The sequence below is a fragment of the Mauremys reevesii genome, linkage group 26, assembly GCF_016161935.1.
Source record: "Mauremys reevesii isolate NIE-2019 linkage group 26, ASM1616193v1, whole genome shotgun sequence".
NCBI classification, from domain to species: domain Eukaryota; kingdom Metazoa; phylum Chordata; order Testudines; family Geoemydidae; genus Mauremys; species Mauremys reevesii.
This window is the reverse complement of record NC_052648.1, coordinates 9,410,502-9,426,332: the sequence shown is the minus strand read 5'-3', so window position 1 is coordinate 9,426,332 and position 15,831 is coordinate 9,410,502. Positions and strand designations below refer to the sequence as shown.

Below are 15,831 nucleotides of genomic sequence, written 5' to 3'. Positions count from 1 at the left end.
TGGCTGGGACCCACCACTGCGTCGACATTCCACAGCACCCCTCCTGGTCAGGACTCGCCAGAGTGCTGCCCCCTGCTGGCGGGCACGTGCCACTGTGCCGCCTCTCTGGCCCACCCATCCCATGCGCCTCCTGCTGGCAGGTACCTGCCACTGCACCACCGCCCCGCACATCCACCCTGCGGCGGGCCCCTGCCAGCCGGGACCCCCACTGTGCCGCTGCCACTGCCCATCAGCCTCGTGGCACCCCCTGCTGGCCAGGACCACCACTGCGCTGCCTCCCTGGCCCACCAACCCTGCAGTACCCCCCGCTGACTCTGACCTACTACAGCCCTGCTCACAAGCATGGCAGGGAACTGAGAGGCTGGAACAGACCTGGCGTAGCCCCCTCCTCTTCTCCTCTGCCAAGAGTGCACAAGGATAGTGTTGTCTTGGGAGTGCTGAGCTCCATCAGCCCCATATCCAACCCACTGCCATGCAAGATCCAACCATCAGTCCCTATAATCCAACCACCAGTCCCTATAATCCAATCCCCTGACACGCCAGATCAGACCATCAATCCCTATAGCCTTGTATCTCTATAGCCCAGGGGTTCTCAAACTTTTGTACTGGTGACCCCTCTCACATAGCAAGCCCCCTTATAAATTAAAAACACTTTTTAATATATTTAACACCATTATAAATGCTGGAGGCAAAGCAGGGTTTGGGGTGGAGGCTGACAGCTCGCAACGCCCCCATGTAATAACCTCACGACCCCCTGAGGGGGCCCAACCCCCAGTTTGAGAACCCCTGCTATAGCCACCTCCCATGCTGTATCAGATCATCAACCCCTGTAGCCCCATATCTGACCGCCTGTCATGCCAGATCAGACCACCAGGCCCTGTAGCCAAGTCTTCTACCTCTGGCAGGGGCCAGAAACTTATGCTTCAGGGAGAGGCAAAACCCTCCCATACTCAGACCGATCTCCAGGGAATTTTCCCAGGAGGGCCCGAGACTTGGCCTCTGTATCCCAGACGTCTCCAAGCAGGGGGGAATCAGCGGAGACAAGTGGCTCCCACAAAAATTAATACTCAAGTTATTGTAGCCCAAGAATCCTGGGGAAGGGTGAATATGTTGTGGGGGGAAAGAAGCTTTTGTCCACTGGATGACCCCTTCCAGCCTCCTTCCCCCATGGCACAACAGCCCTCTGGCCATGACAGCAATTGTCTGCAGGGCAATATTAGGAGAGTGTTTGTGTGTTTAATGGGAGAAGGGTTTCACCAGCCGACATCTCAAGCTGGTGTAGCCCCAGTCTCACCAGTTCAGAGTCTGGCTCCCTGGGCCTGCTTTTCTACCTGCCCCACTGCTTGGGTCAGACCTCTCCACCATGTCAGCAGGAGCCTTGTACACCCTCATTGCATAGGAGTGAGTGACTGATACATGGTCCCTGGCAGGCACCAACCAGGCCCGCTGCCTGCTTTCACTCTTCATTTCATCTCGTGTTCCAGCTGTTCTGTTCCTCTCCTCCCTGCTGCCCCAGCACCTCATCCTCCTCTCCCCCTTCACGGGTCCCCTCCCTATGCAGGGCATCTTCGCCGGCATCTCCTTCCTACCTTCATCACAGCATGGATGCCCTTTAGCAGGTACACTACAGAGTTTTAGGTGCGGGGGGTGTCAGGGCCTGAGAACGGGGTCAAATCAAGCAGCTCATCAGGCTGATGTGAATTAAGGTGCCTCAGTTTCCATAGCCAACAGTACATAAGGGAGTGGTGTGGCCAGCATCACATCTACCCACCTTTGAGGTCCCTACCCATATGGGTCAGGTCCCCATTTTGCAGTGGGGGGAATTCGAGGTGGCCTTTCAGTGAGATCAAGCAAGGCACGAACCCACGACCACCACAACTGTAGTCTAGCCCGTTAACACTCCCCCCCGTACCTCAAAGTTGAGAGGGGGTGGGGGAAGGGAATCAGCTGCAGTCCATGGCACTCTTCCCTGCAGCTCTGCCTGATTTCTGTGTAAATTAAAAAAATCAGGCCAGGAGACAAACAGCCTGAAACTGTATTAACTCCTTAATCGAGATCCCCTTGGTGGCTCCTCCTGCTGCAGAGGGATCCAGCCAGTGCTTTTGTAACTCACCTTACCTAGCCTGGTGCTCTGTCTCCTTCTAGTGGCTAGTCTAAAAATAGAGATCTTTGAGTCTGCTACAGCCTTCAACTGTGGCACATGGGCTCTTGATCTGAGGGGCAGCAGATGCTCCTGCTTTTCGATAGAGTTTGAATTGCCACCCCCTGCAGATGATGAACAATCTACAATCCAGGGGTGTCACCTGTAAAATGGGTATAATGACACTGTGTAAAGCACTTCTAGAGCTGTGGCTGAAAGGTACTTTATATAAGAGCTAGGTACTATTGTCTCAATCTAGACATAGAGCAAAGATCTAGGTTTCATAAAACAAGGTCCCATTAATAAAGAAATGCCTGGATCCCAGCTGGCTCATCCCCTTCCCCTGGGACCTTCACTTGACAAAGCAGCCTTGTATGGTCGTGATCCATCTCTAGTGGAGCTGCTGGAAGATCTGCTGCATAGTTCTGCTCTGCTTCCTAATCTGCATTTGTTTTCAGGTCCTTTCAACAGTGCTTTTAAGAGTAGTCTCCTGTTCTTTTTTCGAGGACAATGCTCCTTTGCCTGCTTCCCCTTCCTCTTTCACCACCCATCATCCCAGCCTGGCTTTAGTGCTCAGACATTTGGGATTCCTTAGAATATGTCTACACTATGAGCACTACAGAAGCACAGTAAATCCTGCCCTTGAGAGGCAGTAGTTAGGCTGGGAGAAGAATTCTTCCATTAATCTAGTGTGGTGTCTATACCAGGGCTTATGGCGGCTTAACTACGTCTTTCATGGGTGTGAATTTTTCACACCCCTGAACAACATAGGTAGAGGTCAACCTAAGTTTTAGGTGTAGATCAGTCCTTACACTGGGTTTATTATAAAGTTGAATTTTGGCCTTGTCTCTACTAGAAAAATTGCCCTGATGTAACTAAATTGATTTTGAATCAGTCTAGTTAAATGATACAAGCCCCTACTGGAGAGGTACTTTAAACTTTGCTTCCATGGATTTAGCTTACAATGGTAATTTACCAACAGAATTGACACCAATTTAAGGGCTGGGCTATTCAGGATTGTGAACCAAAATAACTATATTGGTGGTAATTCCCGTTGGCAGCTGTTTCAGTGCAAGGCCGTGTGTGGACACTTATTTCAGAATAAGAAAGCCATATTTTGGTATTACTAACACCATTTTTTAATCGATTTAGTCATTTTAGTTCCAGTTTCCATGTAGGCAAGCCCTAAAATCAAAGTGAACACCATCCAAAAACCAATCACCACAAATAATCTGACATAAATGGCTGTCTCTGAATTATGATGGCTTTCTGATCACACAGCCTCAAAATAGGAACATAAGAACTGTCAGACCAGACCAAACCAGTGGTGCATACAGTCCTGTATCCTGTCTCTGACAATGGCCAGTACCAGATGTTTTAGAACAGTGGCTTGCAAACTTTTTAATTGGTGACCCCTTTCACATAGCAAGCCTCTGAGTGAGACCCCCATCATAAATTAAAACCACTTTTTTATATATTTAACACCATTATAAATGCTGGAGGGAAAGCGGGATTTGGAGTGGAGGTTGACAGCTCGCGACCCCCCATGTAATAACCTCGTGACCCCCTGAGGGGTCCTGAACCCCAGTATGAGAACCCCTGTTTTAGAAGAAGGTGTAAGAAACCCTGAAGTAGGTAATTATAGAACAACCACAGGAAAATCTCTTCTTAACCCCCATTAATTAGAGGCTGGCTTATGTCCTGAAGCAGGAGAGTTAATAACTCTCCTACTTTTTCCCCCTAGCACAATGCTCTATGTGCCCATTATCCACCTAAATATCATTGGTTAACTCTTCTAAGCTCTTGGCCTCAAGCACACTTGTGGCAGGGAGTTCCACAGGTTAATTCACTTTATTAGTTTAGATTTGCTGTCATTTCATTTCATGGAATGCCCCATTGTTCTTGTATTATGAGTCAGCATGAACAGAAGTTCCCAGTCAATATTTTTCCATCCTGTCCTCTTCATTTCTGAGCTATAGAAAACAGACTCAGTCTTTCCAATTTCTCTTTACCGGGAAGTAATCACCTCCTACCTCTGAACCCACTCGTCTTCTTCCATATCCTTTTTTTGAGATCTGGTGACCAGAACTGGACTACGTTTCAAGGAAAGGAATGACAGCATTAAAAATCCAGAGTAAAGCTATTTTTAAGGGGCACCCTCCCAGCATGTTTCATTCCTGGGACAAAACTCTCATTTGTTTCACAGTGTCTGATTCTTTCTTTATCTGATCAATTGCGTCTCGGTAGCTCCTTAGTGAGGAAAGGTGGTGAGACATCAAACAAGGGATGTCTCTTAAAATACAGGATGAAGGTTCACCTCCGAGCTCAGGGGTGGGCAAACTTTTCGGCCCGAGGGCCACATCTGGGTATGGAAATTGTATGGCGGGCCATGAATGCTCACGAAATTGGGGGTTGGGGTGCAGGAGGAGGTGAGGGCTCCGGCTGTGGGTGCAGGCTCTGGGGTGGAGCCAGAAATGAGGAACTCAGGGTGCAGGAGGGGGGTCCGGGCTGGGGTGTGTGGGGAGGGTGGGGGCTCCAGCTGAGGGTGCGAGCTCTGGGGTGGGGCTGGGGATGAGGGGTTTGGGGTGCAGAAGGGTGCTCTGGGCTGGGATTGAGGGGTTCAGAGGGTGGGAGGGGGATCAGGATTGGGGCACAGGAGCGGGTCAGGGGTGCAGGCTCTGGGCGGACTTACCTCAGGCAGCTCCCGGAAGCAGCGGCAGGTCCCCTCTCTGGCTCCTAAGCAGAGGCGTGGCCAGGTGGCTCTGCGCGCTGCCCTGTGCACAGGCGCTGCCCCTGCAGCTCCCATTGGCCATGGTTCCTGGCCAATGGGAGCTGCGTGGGTGGCACTTGGGGCGCGGGCAGCGTGCAGAGCCACCTGGCTGCCCCTACGCATAGAAGCTGGAGCGGGGACATGCCTCTGCTTCCGGGAGCCGTGCAGAGCCACGGCACATGTGGAGTGGGCCAAGCCCCAGACCCTGCTCCCCAGCAGGAGCTTGAGGGCCAGATTAAAACATCTGAAGGGCCAGATGCGGCTCCCGGGCCATAGTTTGCACACCCTGTCCTACCTGATCCCACAACCAAAACCTTTGTATAGGGATGCACTATTAATTATTATTATTTATTTATATTGTGGTAGCTCCTATGAGCCCTAGTCTTAGACCAGGACACCATTGTGCTGGGCACTGCACAAACAACATGATGGTCCCTGCCCCAAAGAGCTGACAGTCTTGCTGCCAGTGTTGCCAACTCTTGCCATCTAATTGCAAGTCTCACAATATTTGGCATTTTTCCAAAAGCCCCAGCTCCTGGAGGCACGTGATTAGGTGAGAATCTCAGCTTTCACTAAAAAAAATAAAAATAAATACGTTACCGGGTTTTCTCTGATGGTTGCAAAGAAAAGCTTGAAAATATGACCTGGTTGCACCCTAATGACTCAAGAAAGCAAAAAGCACCCAAAATTGATTAGATAAATTGACTGGACCCTAACTCATGCTATTATAATACTTAGGGTTGGCAATACACATAGCTTCATAGGCTTCAAGGCCTGGTTTGCTGGTCCTTCCGGATCAGTGTCCTCCCTTCCTTTATCAGAGACACCGACGCCCAGATCTCAGCTGGTGTGAAAGGGCCTAGCTCCGCTGAGTTAAGAGCCAGCTGAGATTCTAGCCCTGAGCTCTTCGCAATGAAAGTCTTTCCTAGGCTCCCTTGTACCTGCAGAGACGTCCTGGGACCAGTAAGCGGAGCCATTTCCAAGCAATGTAAAGTGAGATTCTCTTGCAGTGAAGCTCTGTTCAATCTTCTCCTAGATCAGGGGTGGGCAAACTTTTTGGCCCAAGGGCCACATGGGGGTTGCGAAACTATATGGAGGGCCAGGTAGGGAAGCCTGTGCCCCCCCAACCTGGCCCCCGCCCCCTCCCACTTCCTGCCCCCTGACTGCCCCCCTCAGAATCCCTGACCCATCCAACCCCTCCTGTTCCTTGTCCTCTGACTGCCCCCTCCAGGGATCCCGCCCCTAACCACCCCTGGCACCTCACCCCATCCAACCCCCTGCTCCCTGTCCTCTGATTGCCCCGACCCCTATCCACATCCCCGCCCCTAACCACCCCCTGAGACCCCACCCCCATCCAACCCCCCCTGCTCCCTGTCCTCTGACTGCCCCAACCCCTATCCACATCCCCCAACCACCCCAGGACCCCACCCCATCCAACCCCCGCTCCCTGTCCTCTGACTGCCCCGACCCCTATCCACATCCCCCCGCCCCTAACCATCCCGGGACCCCACCCCATCCAACCCCTGCTCCCTGTCCTCTGACTGCCCCGACCCCAATCCACACCCCAGCCCCAAACCCCCCCCAGGTCCCCACCCCCATCCAACCCCCTGCTCCCTGTCCTCTGACTGCCCTGACCCCTATCCACATCCCCAACCACCCCCAGGACCCCACCCCATCCAACCCCACTGCTCCCTGTCCTCTGACTGCCCCGACCCTATCCACATCCCCCAACCACCCCCGGGACCCCACCCCCATCCAACCCCCTGCTCCCTGTCCTCTGACTGCCCCGACCCCTATCCACACCCCTGCCCCTAACCTCCCCCTGGGTCCCCACTCCCTATTCAACCCCCCATCCCACTCCCTGTCCTCTGACTGCCCAGATCCCTATCCACATCCCCGCCCCTAACCGCCCCTTGGAACCACACCCTCGCCCCCTGATAGGTCTCCCAGGACTCCCACGCTTATCCAACCACCCCTGCTCCCTGTCCCCTGACTGCCCGGACCTCTATCCAAACCCCACCCCAACTGCCCCTGGACCCCCATCCAACCGCCCCCTGCTCTCTGTCCCCTTACTGCCCCCCCGGCCCTTAGCACCCTTAGCGCCCCCACAATACAAACTGTTCCAGCACCACAGGATGTGAGGTTCCCTGTTAATGGAAAGCGGCAGGGCACAGTAAGTTTCTCACTGCCACTGTGCCTTAGCCCTGATCTGGAGAGACCACTTCTGCTGCAGAAAGAGGAGTTTGCTCTTCATGGACCGTCCCTTCCTTCCTCTCTCTATTAAGGCTGCCAACCGTGGGACCAGCAGGTGCCAGCTGGGGTGAGGACAGGGGGGTAGTTTTGTCATGTGGACAGCTTGGGTAAGACCACTGACTTGACACACACACACAGCCTTTAGATGGAGACAACCTTTGATGGCTACCAACCTGGACTGAAAGCAAATTGGTGGCCTAGAAGTGAAAGGAACCTCAACTGTCATCAGCCCCCCTCAGTCCTTTAGACCACGAGTGAAAATAATTTGGTGGCACTTGTTCTGTTGCCACCAGGCGACTCTGTGATGCTTCTCCACCATGACTAATGGTGAGGGCATAGCAGCAAGTGATAGAAACCTGGTACTAACCCTGGCTCTGCCACTGTACTCCTGTATCAGTTTGGGAAGTCATTTTCCCATGCTTTGCCTGTTCAGACTGTGAGCTCTTCTCAGCAGATCCTAACACAAAGGAACCCCAAATTTCATTATTACTGTGTAATAACAAATAACTATAACAACAATGGCTCTGAGGATGGACATTAGGTTGGACATTAGGAAAAACTTCCTAGCTGTCAGAGTGGTTAAGAACTGGAATAAATTGCCTAGGGAGGTTATGGAATCTCCATCATTGGGGATTTTTAAGAGCAGGTTCAAACACTTTGTATAGTTTATTTTCAAATATTCTCTCCTTTCCTTCAAAACCTTAGGTGATGTTCACGCCCTGCCCACCACCTAGATTATTCACAGACAATACCTGATGGCATGTTTGGGAGATCAGGCGCCTGGTTCTTTTCTGGACTCTGCCATTCACTTGCTATGAGAATCTGGGCAAACCACTTCATCTCTCTGTGCTTTAATTTCCCCTCCAGACAGGGGCAGTCACACCTTTCCAGCTTTACAAAGAGCTTTGGGAGTGTCCGCTGAAAGGTGTTATGCAAGTGCAAAATGTTATAAAGTTTTTACAATTAAGACCTAAAGATGCAGGCTCCGGCTAAGTGAAAATCCCCCAGGGGTTCTTATCCTTTGCCCATATGTTTACATGGAATATCTGCAGCTCAGAAGGGAAGACAAATCATTAGCCATTTCACATCTACGTATAAACTTGGGACTTGATTTTATTTAAGGGTGTCCTTCCACTCTTTGGCTTGTCTATTTAGTTAGCTTTCCACGGCAGTAATTGTCTTTCGCTATGTGTATGTACAGAACCTAGGACTGTGAGGTTTTGATCATGACTGGGGTTTACAAGTGCTTCTGTAATATGATTTCTTCCTTCTGAACTAGATGGTTCATATTTTTAACTATAAATGGGAAGCTTCCATTCTTCTAGAGAGAGAGACAGATGTTTCTGCTTGGCATCCCATATTCGCATCCAACAGAGCCTCATGGGATACAGAAGTGGAAGTATCCATGATTAGATATTTTTCCACCAAAATGCTATTTTGGCCACACACAAAAAACCAACCGCAGGTTTGGCAACATCAAAACATTTTGCAAATTCATATGAACTTCGCCAAATTGTTTCAATTGGGGAGAAGGACTTTGAAATAAAATCTGACAGAAATGAAGCTTTTTGATTTTTTTAATTCAAAACAGCTTTTCGTTTTGCAATTTCCATTAATTAAAAAATAATTTAAAAAGATGAAAAAATAATCAAAATCAAATGTTTTGTGTGATCCCAAACTATTTTTTAAACTTTTTGATTCACCAAAAAGTTGGAAAAGTTGCATTTTTGGTTTGACCCCAAATTAATTTTTTTGCCAACTTTTTTTCCAACTGAACAATCCACTCTTCGCCCACATCGATCTGTGGTGCCTACTTCATTGTGCGAGGCTTGTACCCAACTACAAATGTCCAATGCTACAGATGACATAGCAATGTGAGACCCTGTGCAAAGTCATGTCTTTGGTGTGATCTCACTAGGTTGGTGCTTTAATTGGGACTTCAATAAACCGGATAATTATTTACTTAATTCAAGCATCTGAATTGAAATCCCTCTTGGGTTGAATGCTCCATGGATTTAAGACACAGGATACATCAGACTGTATTAGGTTACTGGTTTAACTGGTATAGTACCTTGCCTACAAGGGTGGCTAATAAAGTAGCAGACCTATTATGCAATAATGCAGTATGTAGCTGGAATGGTGGAAAAATTCTCGGAGACCCCTATAGCAATCAAGTGATGGTCTGCCTAGCTTGAGATCTGATAAGTTGTAATGTGGCTTCTTGCATCACCACAGATGCCATGATGTTGTAAATGGCAGGAGTTCCAGGCATTCAAGTTATAAAAGCCACACCTTGCACCGAGTGTGATCTGTCGTCTCCTTTGCCTCCACTTCTGTCTTTGCATGGTCTGTGGCACGGACCTTTCCCTGGGCAGCACCACAGATATTTAAAGTCCTATAAAAGGAATAATAATGGGCCAAGTTGTGTGAGACATGCTTGTAACATGGTGATACGGTTGCTTTTCCCAGCTTTGGAAAGGGCTTCAGGACCTGTTTAATTGTTATTATTATCTCCACTTGGGCCATAGTGTGCTAGGTGGCTTCCAGAGGAGAAGGCATGGTCCCTCTCCATGGAGCTCATGAATAAAGAGCATTATATACTGTAAGTGCTAAATATTATAAAATACGAGGTAACAACACTACAGGGTCGTATCACCTGCAGCAACTGAGGGGGACCTTCTGCTGCTGAAAGCAGGGGACCTTCTGAAGCTGAAAGCAGAAGCTGTTTCTTGTTGAGCTAAAGTATCATGCCCAGGAGAGGAATAAATAGCAAACCACTATATGGCACCTATCCATTTGAGATGTGGGAGGGACGCAGAAAGAGACACATTGTGATACCATGTGTGGCAATGACTCATCAGGGTTAACTCAGGATTTCATGGGCGGGAACTTTCCTTGCTAACAGTGTAGATAGTTGGATACACTCTGTTATTTAAGGTTAGGTCGGAGGAAAGTTGTTCTTTGGGCAAGGACTGACCAGTGATTCCTTTGGTTTGAATCCAGAGTTCCCCTTTCCCTTCAGGGGGGGAAACTTGTTCAATCTGCTGGCTCATGGAACCTACTGGGTTCCTTTCCCTCAGATCAATGCTATCAAAACAAAACAATAACGTCCTACACACACAGTCACACCCCTCTGCCTTGGAGGGGTGGAGAAAGAAAACAGACTTTGTTATTCCGGCTTTACACATATCTTGACTGTGTGCAATGCTTAGATACCGCAGTGAGAGCTGATACACAGAAACCTAAGAGAGGCAGTCAGCAAAGAGGCAGTGTGGTCTAGTGGCCAGAGTACTGGAGTGGGGTCAGGAGACCTTGGGTCTATTCTTATCTCTGCTAGGGACCTGCTTTGATCTGACTTTCATCCTGCCTCTGTTTCCCTCTACTACCCTGTCTAGTTAAAGAATACGTTTTTCTCAACAGGAACTGTTTGGACAATGCCAAACCCAATGGAACCCAAATCTCAGTTAAGGCTTCTGGTGCGACATTATAAATAATCACAAGCAATGGCTCAGAGGAAGAATGCCACTGTGCAGAGAGAACATCTCCTGACAAGCAGGGCTGATATGACCACAACACGTTGGCTCCAGACACCCTCCTCTTCTCCAACTTTGCCCACCTACGTACCACTTTAGGCAGCAAGGCGTAGAATGGCGGAAGTCACGGGGAGAGAATCTCTCCTGAGCCCTGCGTGTGATGCACCTTCTCGTCATTCAAAATCACAGGTAATTTCTGCATCAAGCCCATAACTTTCATTCGAGCCGTAGCATGTCATTTAGCAAGACATCCAGTCTTGACTTAAAGACCTCAAGTGACGGAGAGTCTACCACATCCCTCAGAAGTTGGTCCAGTGGTTAATCACCCTCACTGTTACAAATTTTGCATCCGACTTCTCATCGGAATTTGTGATGCAGCTTGTGCTATGTGTAGACGCTGAAAGGGAACTACACGGTATGCACCAGATCTTCCAAAACCGCTTCACACCCATTAGGCACCACAAACAGGCAAAGACACAACCCCCGACAAGTTGTTCTCTTCTATTCTAGGATTAGGCGCAACAGAAAAACTTTCTGCTTCTCCTCCCCTTTCGAGCCGCTGACTTCTTCCTACCCTGCACTCCCCTACCTGCAGACAAGGACACACACACACGGCCTTGTGGGCTCTGCTGAAATCAGCTTTCAAATTAGTCTAGCCCCCCCTAGCAAAAATCCTCTCTGTGTCCCAGCCCAGTGCGCCTTCCCCCAGACCAAAGGTTATTTCGATGCGGGAGAGGACGTGTGATGGCTGCTATCTTGGCTAACACAATTGTACCAGGGAGCTCCAGAGCTAAAAGCATGAGCTGCTGCAGCTTGAGCTAAAGAGTCCAGGCTTCGGAGCACATGGTCGTAGCAGACTTGCATCCTCTGCAATCAGGCACAGAAGACCCATAATTAGGGTGACCAGACATCCCGTTTTTAAAGGGACAGTCCCACGTTTAAGCTCTCCTGCGGGTGTCCCGACTTTTTCTTAAAAATGGGCAAATTGTCCCATATTTTCTGTCCCCCCATCAGTACTGGAGGGTCCTGCTGCTGGCCAGATCCCTACTCGCCAGCCACCTGCCCAGCAGAGGTGAGTGGGAGGGTCCAGTAGCTGACGATGGGGCTGGGTGTGCAAGGCTGGTGGTGGAGTGAAGATGCAGCGCGCTGGGCCTGCCAGTCCTCCTGCCGCCTCCATCAGCGCACCCCTGCTGCGTGCCAGCTTTCGGCTAGCAGGGCCCCGCCCCCTGTCCCTTTTCTGGCCGGCACTGGCTGCACGCTTTGAGCAGCGGTGGCTGGTGAGTGCGGGCACCCATCGGCCCTTTCCGTGCTCCTCCCCTTGCTGTCTTTTTAACAGAGGCTCAGTCAACTTGATGCTAATTTGAACGTTTGTACTGCATAGTTGATTGATTGCTGTTGAACTCGCTTGAATACGAGTAATTTTATCAGGTGTCCCGTATTCAGCATAGGGAAATTTGGTCACCCGAACTAGATGGGGAGGACTCTGAGTTACTACAGAGAATTTTTTCCCAGCTGTCTGGCTGGTGGGTCTTGCCTAACTGATTGCCATATTTGGGGTCGGGAAGGAATTTCCCCCCAGCTTAGACTGGCAGAGACCGTGGGGGGTTTTGACTTTCCTCTGCAGGATGGGGCAGAGGTCACTTGCTGGAGAGGGTGGGTGAGGTTCTGTGGCTTGCGATGTGCAGGAGGTCAGACTAGATGACCATGATAGTCCCTTCCTGTATAAATGGCTCACAGACTTTAACTTATAAATGTCCAGTCCTTTTCTGACTCCTGCTAAACACTTGGCCTCAGCGAGATCTCATGGCAGGGAGCTCCACAAACCAACTGTGTGTGGTGTGAAAAAGTATTTCCTTTGATCAGTTACCAGTTTGCCACCTTCTGGATTCACTGGATGTCCCCTGCTTCTTACAGCGGGAAGAGAAGTTCCTGCTCTACTCTCTCCACGCCATTAATTACAGTGCGTTCTTTTATCATGACGCCTGGAGCTGACTATGCTCCAGGTTCAAACCCCCTTATGATTGTTGGCTCACTTATTTTGCAGTGGTGCCCATCACCCCAGGCGGGACTGGGGTTCCATTGTGCTGGGTGCTGTACAAATACAGATGAAGACACAGTCCTGGCCCCAATGGGCTACCTCTGCTCACCTACTTGCTTGCTTGTGGAACCCACGGGTGAGTGCATAGTGTCCCATCTCTGGCCATTGGAGGTATTTGCTACTAGCAGTCACAGATGGGCCGCATGGCATTGTAGGCAATCTCATCACACCATCCTCTCCAAGGCATCTGACTCTATTTAAGATCCATATTTTTATTCATAGGGAGGCTCTCTGATGGAAAGTTGCACATGTGGCTGTGGCCAGGGATTAGATGGTTTGGGGAGGAAATGATTATAAAGAGAGTTATCTTATGACAAAATGCCACCTTCCGAAAGATCCCCAACCTCTTTACTCAAGGCTCCAGCAAAGGATCTACATTGAAACAGAACGACAAATTAATTTCCCTTTTATTGTTAATGTGCAATACAAAAACTTGCTGCTATTAGAAAAATGTGACTTCTCCTCCTGGGGAATTGTGGTATAAATATGGACTGTCCTTATGAAGGAAAAGCTTTCAAACCACGTCTGTACACAAGAGAAGCACCAAAAAGAGGACAGGTATTGAGAAATGTGGTTACTCTTTTTAGCATACTCAGAGGAGGAGGAGGGATCCCCAGCCAGTAAACCATAATCCTTAGCCAGGTTCTTTGGATAAGTAATGTACAATGTGTAACTTTGCCTTAGCAGGAAGTTTGCAGGTTTTTATGTTTGGAGCGGGCTATGCTCCATTTTCAAACCCCGTGATGATTGTTGATCACTTATTTTTGAAAAAGGACGGGATAACAAGAACATTCAGAGTGATAACAGGAACTAGTAAATAAATAAACCAACAGGACGTTTATCAAGGGATCTAAACCCATCTGCTTCAGAGCATGAGCCAGATCCTAAGTAACGGGGTCAGGAGGAAACAGGTAGGTTATCCTATACTTGCCTACTGCATGAGAATTTTTAACCTTCCCTTGAAGTAGCTACGGACAGGACACTACAATATATGGACCCTGCTCTCATCCAATCTGGTAATTTCTGTGCTGATAAACTGACAGTTCTACATGCTCCAGTAAGTACAGCTGGTCAACGTTGTTCTCACAAAAGAGTTTTCATCAGAAAATTTGTTGTTGTTTTTTAACTGAAACTTTTGCGAAAAATATTGACTTTTTGGGAAGTTTTCATTTATCACTTTTTTTTGGTGACATTTAAAATCAAAATTGCTTTTAGTTAAAAGCATTCTCAAAAATGTTCTGTTTACCCAAACCTGAGTTTTGTTTTGTTTTTTAGTAAGTGGGAAAAAAAAGTAGTTTATCAAAAAATCACATTTTTTTGGCAAACAAAATATCTGGAAGTTACAAACAAATTTTGAAAAATTTGAAAAATGGATTCTATTTCAAACTGCAAAATGGAAACAACTTCAAAGTTTTGGTTTTTGTTTTGGTGAAAAGTGTCATTTTTTTAAAAAGCAGCTGTACCAGTAAATCCGAATAGGACAGCCCCTATCATATCAATAGCAAATAAAAGATTATAATGTTTGTGTGCATATGCATGCGGGCACAGAGGTTTTGAAATGGTTTCTGATTACAGCTGCATCTACTTTTCCAGCTCACGTTCTCCATCCCTCCCCACACCCTTCTGGCTTAGAGATTTAAACCCTCCAGCCAACAAGTTCTCTTTGGCAGGCACATTGGAAGGTCTGGACGGAGGGTGCTGCCTTCTCCTCTAGAGGCGTTCCCCAGAGATGGAGCAATAGTGAGTTCGTGCTTCCTGGCTTCCTCAATGACCTTATATAGTGGGTGCTCCTTTAGAACGAGAGCGGCAAGGCAGGTTGTAAGTGACTCCAGCATTGCCAGAAGCACCTTGCAGCTCTTGATATCTGGCTGCTCAGTGTGACAGCAGCTTTGGCTGGTGTGAAGGGAAATACAGGTAAGACCCAGCTAAGAAGCAGACAGCAGGTGAGCAAGCTACCTAGAGCTTCATTCAATAGTGTTGCTTAGATTTTCTTTCCCCTTTCACTTTATTTAAGGATTTCTTCACCTGGACTTTCTCTACATCCCTCATGCTAATAGATGACAGAGGCTTAAGTTGCTGGGAGATGAGTTATCTACACTGTGGGCCTGATTCTCTCTTACCCTGCACCTGGTGCAGTCATTTACACCAGTGCAAAAGTGAGCACAAACTGCTGCCAGGTCAGGATGGAATTAGGTTACATCCACTTTGCTTTGGCAACAACCACACAAAAAGCAGGACCATGGAGAATGAGACCCACTAATAACCTTCATCTGCTCCTCCAACATTTGGTTTTATTTCCAGAGTCGCATTCCCACTCTCACCGAGGAACTGCATGAGTTTAATTAAGGTAGAGGTATCTTAAACATCATCTGCTAACCTGGAGCAAAATAAGAGGCAGAAGTTTATTCACAGCCTGGTTTGTCTGTTATTATTGTACAGTAGATGATGTGAGAAGCTGTTGGTTTTAATATTACATTCCTATTTTCTCTCCCTTTGAACTTCCCCATGGGGATGCAAATAAATCAAATTCAGGTCTCACTTACACTTGTATAAATCTGAGAAACTGCATTTACTCAGTGGAGTTGCTCTGGATTTCACTGGTGTAAGTGGCAGCAGAATTTGGGTCCCTAATTTCAAGGAACACGATCAAGATACAAATTGTACTATTTCCCCCGCCCAAAAAAAGTTCCCTTCACTCTTAGATTATTAAAACTGAAAAGGCTAAAAAAAGACAAAGACAAAGAAATCAGATGTAATGTCCGTTGGGTGTTTAGAAGATTTAAAGCACTATGTCAATGCCAAGGTTTATGATTCCACATTTTAGACTTTGCAGAGCTAGGGAAGTGTAACTAGACGGGCTAGTTTCTGTTGTGTATCTGGTCAGTTTCAGTCTGGGAGTCTTATGCCCTAATGTAAATCTATTGAATTTGCATTTCCAATGTTACTGTAGGAGAAGGTTTAACTACTGAAAAACATCCACATAGCACATCTATGAGGGAATTCTGTTTGCAGTGGCTGGGGCTTTCAATGGCATCTA

The 15,831-nt window shown here is 48.2% G+C and overlaps 1 long non-coding RNA gene across 1 annotated transcript in view; it reads right to left on the bottom strand.

Annotated features, from left to right (window-relative positions):
- Positions 1 to 8,970: 8,970 nt before the first annotated feature.
- The window catches only part of LOC120391796, a 54,996-nt gene continuing 48,135 nt past the window's right edge, over positions 8,971 to 15,831 (bottom strand). The window contains exon 4 of the long non-coding RNA XR_005591487.1: positions 8,971 to 9,558. This is a non-coding gene — a long non-coding RNA (uncharacterized LOC120391796). The remainder of the gene's footprint in view (positions 9,559 to 15,831) is intronic.